Here is a 7,171-nt window from a genome sequence, read left to right as displayed (position 1 = left end):
ATATTAACCCATAGTTTTCAAACATTCTGCATGAAATACTAAGTAACTACTTAACAATATGTATTCTGAAATCCACTGCTTTGTGTGGTGAATTTTTGTTTTACTTTCTTGTACTCTAACACCTACGAAGGCTATGTGTGTATGGGGGGGGTGTCTGTGTGTGTGTGTGTGTGTGTGTGTGTGTGTGTGTGTGTGTGTAGCAATAAAATATTCAAAGTCATCCATGGATTCAATTGTTTATTTTCATTATAACCCAAGATGCTATCTGGACATTGTAGAATTAGGTAACGTCGTGATGGACCTGGACACATGGACCATCATTGCAACTCTGAAGTAAAAGAAAATGAAACAAAAGTCATTGGTTGGAGTATTGTTGGTGATTATTTGATATTTACTAAAGCATGTGCCAGAAAAAAGTGAGATCAAAGTAAATATCACATATCTTGAAGGCGATATCGAAAGTACATTAATGGTATTATTGTATATTAACTCGAATCCAGTGTGTTGACTTGCAGTGTGTGTGTGTGTGTGTGTGTGTGTGTGTGTGTGTTTGTAAGTTGAATGGTTAAACTGGCTTTAACAACTTTTCATGCATATCGCTACGATGTCTCCATTGTGGCAGTTTATAATGATGTCTAGCACTGGGGTATCATGAGGATCCACGCAGCATGGTGTCCCACCCTATTGAATTATCAAGCATCCAGGCCTACGAGTCCTAACACTAACTTCCAAGTGCAGAGCTCCTAGCGAGGCAGCAGTTAGTACTTATATATAAGTCTTTGGTATGAATCAGCCTGGGTTCGAACCATTGACCTCCATCATCCGAGGCGGACTCTTTACCCACTAGGCCACCGGAGCGGTCCGCCGTGCATTGACTACATCAATACCAACATGGCGACTTCCTCTCCCCGATTGACATCACCATGTTGCCCATGTCAGGTGAGCAAAAAGATTTTAACTGTTTCAACTAATATAAGCAAACTGAAAGCAAAAGAAAAACTTAACTAAACACTATTTCGGAAAAAGTTACAAATAAATCGGTCCCAAATAAACACTACATCGTTCGTAGAATATTCTTGTTCATGAACAAGTATCAAATACATGGTTTAACCTAAATGCATACCAGTTGTCTGATTTGGCTCTTGAGGATGCATAGTTACTAAGGATATTTATTATGTCGCAAGACCATAAAAACGTATTCCACTGTTGGCAAGAATTCACCATCGAAATTAGAAATTCCATTGTACGAAGACATGCTCAAATGCGAGATTTATTGAATATAATTTTAATTTTAATGGAATGATATTCAAAGATAGATACCTGATCGATAAACTTAGCCTCTGAAACTACCTAATCCGCTAAATCCGCGGTGTCCACCGAATCCGCCGCGTCCTCCGAATCCACCGTATCCGCCAAATCCTCCAGAACCTCCGTATCTGCCATTTCCACCTAATCCTCTACCATAACCTCCCAGGAAACTTCCGTAACCAGCTCCGTATCCACCGTACCCTCCAAATCCACTATCATATCCTGGTGGAATGGCCTCTGACAAGATGCAACATGCAGCAAGAGCAATCATTAACCTCAGCATTTTAACTGTTACTGGATACCTGTAAATTTAATTAGTTACGTAATTACCTGTTATAGAGATATCGGAACACTTAAACGAAACAAATATTTCTGTACTGAACATGTTTTGTGAACCTACGCACAGACGTACACACTCTATCTCTCTCTCTCTCAATAATAGAATGAAGAACAAGTTTGATAATCATTATTGTCACTGTACACATTAAAAGTGACGGCGAAAGCTTGCGAATGTCAGCGAATATCTGGATGTAACAAACTATTGCTATCTCCGTTTGGTCAGTTTCACTTCACGGATTTCAGAGGTAAATTGAGCAAAGAGCTGATATATTTGGCAATTTGTTCATTGCACGTTCAGAAGCTGATATTGTCTTTTCTGGGAAGAATTTTCGCTATTTTAATAACTCCTGAAGATAATGTACTTAAGACTACGTCAGGTTGATCCTTGGGGCACATGAAATCAATGATTTCCGTTAGCTGTGTGCTTAGAACATGTACAATGTACACAAGTACAATATCTAAATAAAGTATTGCCAGAATACATGAAAGTAACATTTTGGTTTGCCAATAGTATCTCCGCTGTGTATGTTGCGAATGCAAACAATATCTCTTAAAAATTGCAACTCTCCCGAACGTTCATATTTTGCTGCGCTCCAGAGCACTATCACTTAGTTCTAAACCTGGATACTCTAATTAAACCTATTCCCAGCGGTATTATTTTCCATTTTTCACGTCATACAATGCGACATAATTTGAAAAACTATGCTGAACTGATCTAGTTTTGGAATTTCCTTGGGAACTGTTAAACTTTTTCTTGGGAAGTATACACACTAGAAACCACGACTTGATGCTGCCTTGATATCCATTTGGTTTATGATTAGCTAAACGTCGTATCAGCACATTTCTGGCTATAAAAATACATGCATAAGGCTTAACAGCACACCAACACTCTTCTGGTTATGAAAAGCACCTATCAGAAATGATTAAGACAAAAACCATGTTATAAACGTCCCATCGATTACATATGATTCTAAAAAGAATCATGCATTCATCCAAACACAAGCGACAGAAGGCAAATATATTGCAACACATTCCAAATAGCAGAGAAAGGTAAAAATGAACCTGAGAAGTGAAGATTATATGGTTAAATTTTCTACATATTTAATTCATTTACCTATGTAACTATCTATTTATATATATATATATATATATATATATATATATATATATATATATATATATATATATATATATATATATATATATATATATATATCTTTATATATATATATCTTTCTCTATACCCACATACATACATACATACATATATACATATATACATACATGCATACAATGATACATACATACATACATGCATACACATACATACATACATCCATACAATCATACATATATACATACAAACATGCATACATACATACAGATATACATACCTACATACATACATACATAATTACATACATACATACATGCACACATACATACATACATACATACATACATACATACATACATACATACATACATACATACATACATACATACACATATTCATATCGCACGTACTCTTTCAACACGTCTACCATTCTCATATCCGAAATTATATGATATATTAATGGTTCAAATGTTTATCATTGCCAATTAAATGGTTGCTTGTAAATTTGTATCCCGCTCCACCAGCTTTGGATACACATAAGTAAAAATACAATATGTATCAGTTTCTGCAAGTTCTTTATTTGATTCCATGACTTTCGTATCTCATCCAGTAGATTGCAAACATTGTATTGGAAGCTTAAACGTAAAGGATATGGAGTTGCATGAATTAAATAAAAATGTAAAATCTGGTGAGTCGGTTTATCTTGTTGAAACCAAAACTTTTTGGTGTTTGCTTTACAATATTCGTTATATTCTCGTCTCCATGTGTTGCAATAAACTTACCTGGCTCTTTCAGTAAAGTGATTCCGCCGCTTTAATTTGGAATAAGATGTTCCCTCTTTTATACCCAGTGCTTTTGGATAATTCGGACAATGAGTGACACGTGATATGGTCGACCAAGTGTTGTTTTCATGACTGATGTATCGGTTTTATTCCTCCTTTATACATGCATCAAGCATTTAACTGAAAGACTTATTGACCAACGTAAATGTCTTAATATGTTGAATGATAAAACACAAAGTGAGCTTCGGCTTGGATTGGGTATAATTTGAAAAGAGCAAAATATCTTCATAAATGTCTCTAAGAATCATTACATTTCTAGGATAAACAGAGAGATTGTAAATATGTAAATAAACAGCAGACTTCATTACAATTTGGAACCGTCATATCAAATAATTTTCTGACAATGAAATTTATATTTGTTTGTCATTTAATATTTCCCAATTAAGCATAAAGTGTTGTTGATCATAGACTTGTTAACCATGGAAATTGCAGTGTTCTTTGGAATCGTGGGACATGCTGTCCCATAAACTAGTTATCATTTTTATATTTTTCAAACTTGTGTTTTTGGGAACCAGTTTTTAAATCCAAATTTGCAGGATGTTTGAATCTGTCTTTAGCTTTCGTAATTACAGTTATGACGGTATTGGAGGTTTTATTAATTTTACTGAATTTACAGAATCTGTTTACGGTGACATAATTAGAAAGAAATTCAAGTTCTTCTTTTCAAATTGGTACTATATATATATCGACATAACTTTCGAAAAAAATGGCGTGTCTAGTTAAAATTGAAATTTGCAGTCATATTGTGAATGAATGCGCATTGCAACGACTTTTCCATTTGATCTGGAGTGAATGTATTTTTGGTATTTTGTTTCGATTCGATGAAAGTTTGTGATTTTGGACTGGATTCATCTGTGCAAATTATACATGAAATTCATCGATTGAAGTGGCGCGGGAGATGCGTATTTACGTCTGCAAATGTGTTTCTGTTTCTGTCATTGAATGTTTAAAATCATAATGTGGGAAAATATGAAGTCTTTCAATTGCAATTTTCAAAAGAACGCTATGGAATTTAATGTGTATTTCATTTTGAGTGCAGTAAGGAGGATGCAATTGGACTTATAGAAATTACAGCACACTTTTGAAATGTGTAATCCAGGTTGAAAACCTATGACGTGGCTCATGTAATTCCGATTTGCAGAATTAAGAAAAAACATTTTGAGGAAATTCAGGATGTAAAACTGTAAGTATATTTTATTTTGCCATTCTTATCACCACATAAAGAATACACTATATTCCTTGTCAGTTGTATGTTATTTGTAAGGACATGATCGTCCGTCTTTTATATAATGTAGCTAGCCTAAATCCGTAACATTGCATCAACGCGGAATGTGCCAAAACAGCTGGGTTTTTTGTGTGAGTACAGTCTACGAAATATGTTTTAGTTCGTTCAGAAACAAATTTAAATAACCACAACGTAAAGAGCCTCTTACGCGAGTGTATATGATTTGTTTACAAATCAAAAGTGCTGGTGTCTGCGTCTTTGCTTGTTTACAATAGAAAGTAGTTCCTTTATTCACGTGAATGCTATATGTGTATTGTCGCGCGCGTTCAGTATCGGGGAATACTGAACGATTCCGACAATGTAAAGTTCACGGGGGAAAAAATGAGCATATAATAATTTATAATATTTGATAATCGTACTATGTTTAGCACTCTCTACTGAGATGCGATTGCAGAGGTTTTAGTACGCAATGAAATTTTTCACACATGATGTTATCAAGATATATTTCAGATCATGTCAACACATTTCAAAGAGGTGGTAAGAATGATGGATGAATTTAAAATATGTACAACAGTTTGAGCATCAATGAATAATGTATATTGGGTTATTAATCTTAGAAATATAACAGTGTTGTTAGAGCTATATATGCTACAAAATGAGATACAACAGAATATAAATGTTGATTTGTCGATTCCAGACATAATAAATATGTATTGAGTCGTTCCGAAGATTTAGAAATGACAGGAAAATATGGGTTGACTTTGTTCAAATATATATGAGGAATACAGTATCACTCGATAAATGCACACAGATATAACAACATTTGAAAACAAAATTGTAACAAAGGTATTGATGAGCCAATTCTCTTATTTTAGAACATTTGTAATGTTTACTTCACGTCTTGATCGAAGGGTGCGAAGTTCAACTCTAAAGTAACCATTGTTGTATTTTTTTAACCCAGCCAATGGAAAATCCAAGGTCACGCTATTGGGAAATCTAGTAATTACAACTTGGGGCACTTATATGTAAAATAGAATTATTCACTACAAGGAAGAGGTATCTCTTTTTTACAGCCCTATAGCATCAGAAAATAATACAGATTTCATAGACTAAACAGATGAAGCCTAGACTTATATATTCGTGAAACTGAAACGAAAAAATGAATCGTTTAATCCTTGGTTTGTCTCAGACAAAATGTCTTATACTACAGCTAAACCAGTGTAATGCCTTTTTCTGTATATACTGTTTTACTAGATATGTGTCTAGTATTTTTCCAGTGGAAATATTTATTTATATCGAACCTATTCATCAACATAGACATATAGCATAACGCGATCAACATTAAAGTCATTCATTAAAAAAGTTTGATATATCTGGTTACTGAATTTGGGGTTGCATTTCTATAAGATTTATTATAACAGTATTTGTGGAAGCCAGTTATGTTTAAATTATGTACATTTTCAAAATGTGGATTAATCCATGTCTAATACACAAATTTAGAATTCGACTCTTCACAGCTTAGACAAATTATTGCAGCCATCCTACGCTCAGCTCTTGAAAGCATGTTTAGTCAACTTTCAAGACTCGTCATTTTAATTATACGACTTGTGACTATTGCGTAATTCAAGATTCAAATCCAGGGTAGCAAATAAAATTGTAAGGTAGCTTCAGAACCTGTCTGAAACCATGAAATAAGCTATGGAGAAACGCCAGAAGACAATCCCAAACAAAACCAGGGTTTAATTATGTTCAAGGGATGCGAGAAAATCATGAGGATCAGAAATATACGTGAACAAATGAGAAAAATTCAAGCATATTATTTATGGCATCCTTTTTTGAATTAAAGATCAATGTTTTTTGTCTAGAGCGATTAATATTCTATTTTATCGTGTTTAGTAGAATCTAATGGATTTTATCAATACCATGTGCATACTATAATCTAAGACGACGTCGTTGATCAAGGCCCTGATACATTTCCATATCATATTCATCAAAGATTATTAGTTGTTATAAACGTATATATCAATGTACTATCTTATTTTCTGTGAATCTAATTATATCTGTCTTCACTTTAACTTTTTGCATTTCTTTTTCAATTACTTTTGTTGCAATGAAAATCAACTATAAAGGTTAACACCTAAAAGGCAAAGTATATTTTCTTTAAAAACGAGAGTCATTGAATCGAAAAGTTTTTTTTCAAAAAAGTAATGATACTGTTGTCGGAAATAATCGTGTTTATATTTGCATCCTCTCTTGATTTGCGTCGAACACTAACATCAGATTTAGCTAATATTTGTCTTTCCGTAAATCTCCTAAATTTATAAATTTGTATACTAGACC

General features: G+C 33.7%; 1 long non-coding RNA gene across 1 annotated transcript; it reads right to left on the bottom strand.

Annotated features, from left to right (window-relative positions):
* Positions 1-224: 224 nt before the first annotated feature.
* LOC149794626 (uncharacterized) lies at positions 225-1,492 on the bottom strand. The gene is made up of 2 exons (XR_016422048.1): positions 1,321-1,492; positions 225-328 (listed from the first exon to the last, which is right to left on the bottom strand). It is a non-coding gene; the product is annotated as an uncharacterized LOC149794626 (long non-coding RNA).
* Positions 1,493-7,171: the final 5,679 nt, after the last annotated feature.

The sequence above is a fragment of the Sinohyriopsis cumingii genome, chromosome 7 (assembly GCF_028554795.1).
Source record: "Sinohyriopsis cumingii isolate HCF-2022 chromosome 7, ASM2855479v2, whole genome shotgun sequence".
NCBI classification, from domain to species: domain Eukaryota; kingdom Metazoa; phylum Mollusca; class Bivalvia; order Unionida; family Unionidae; genus Sinohyriopsis; species Sinohyriopsis cumingii.
The sequence above is the reverse complement of the archived record's forward strand: the minus strand, read 5'-3'. Positions and strand labels throughout refer to the sequence as shown.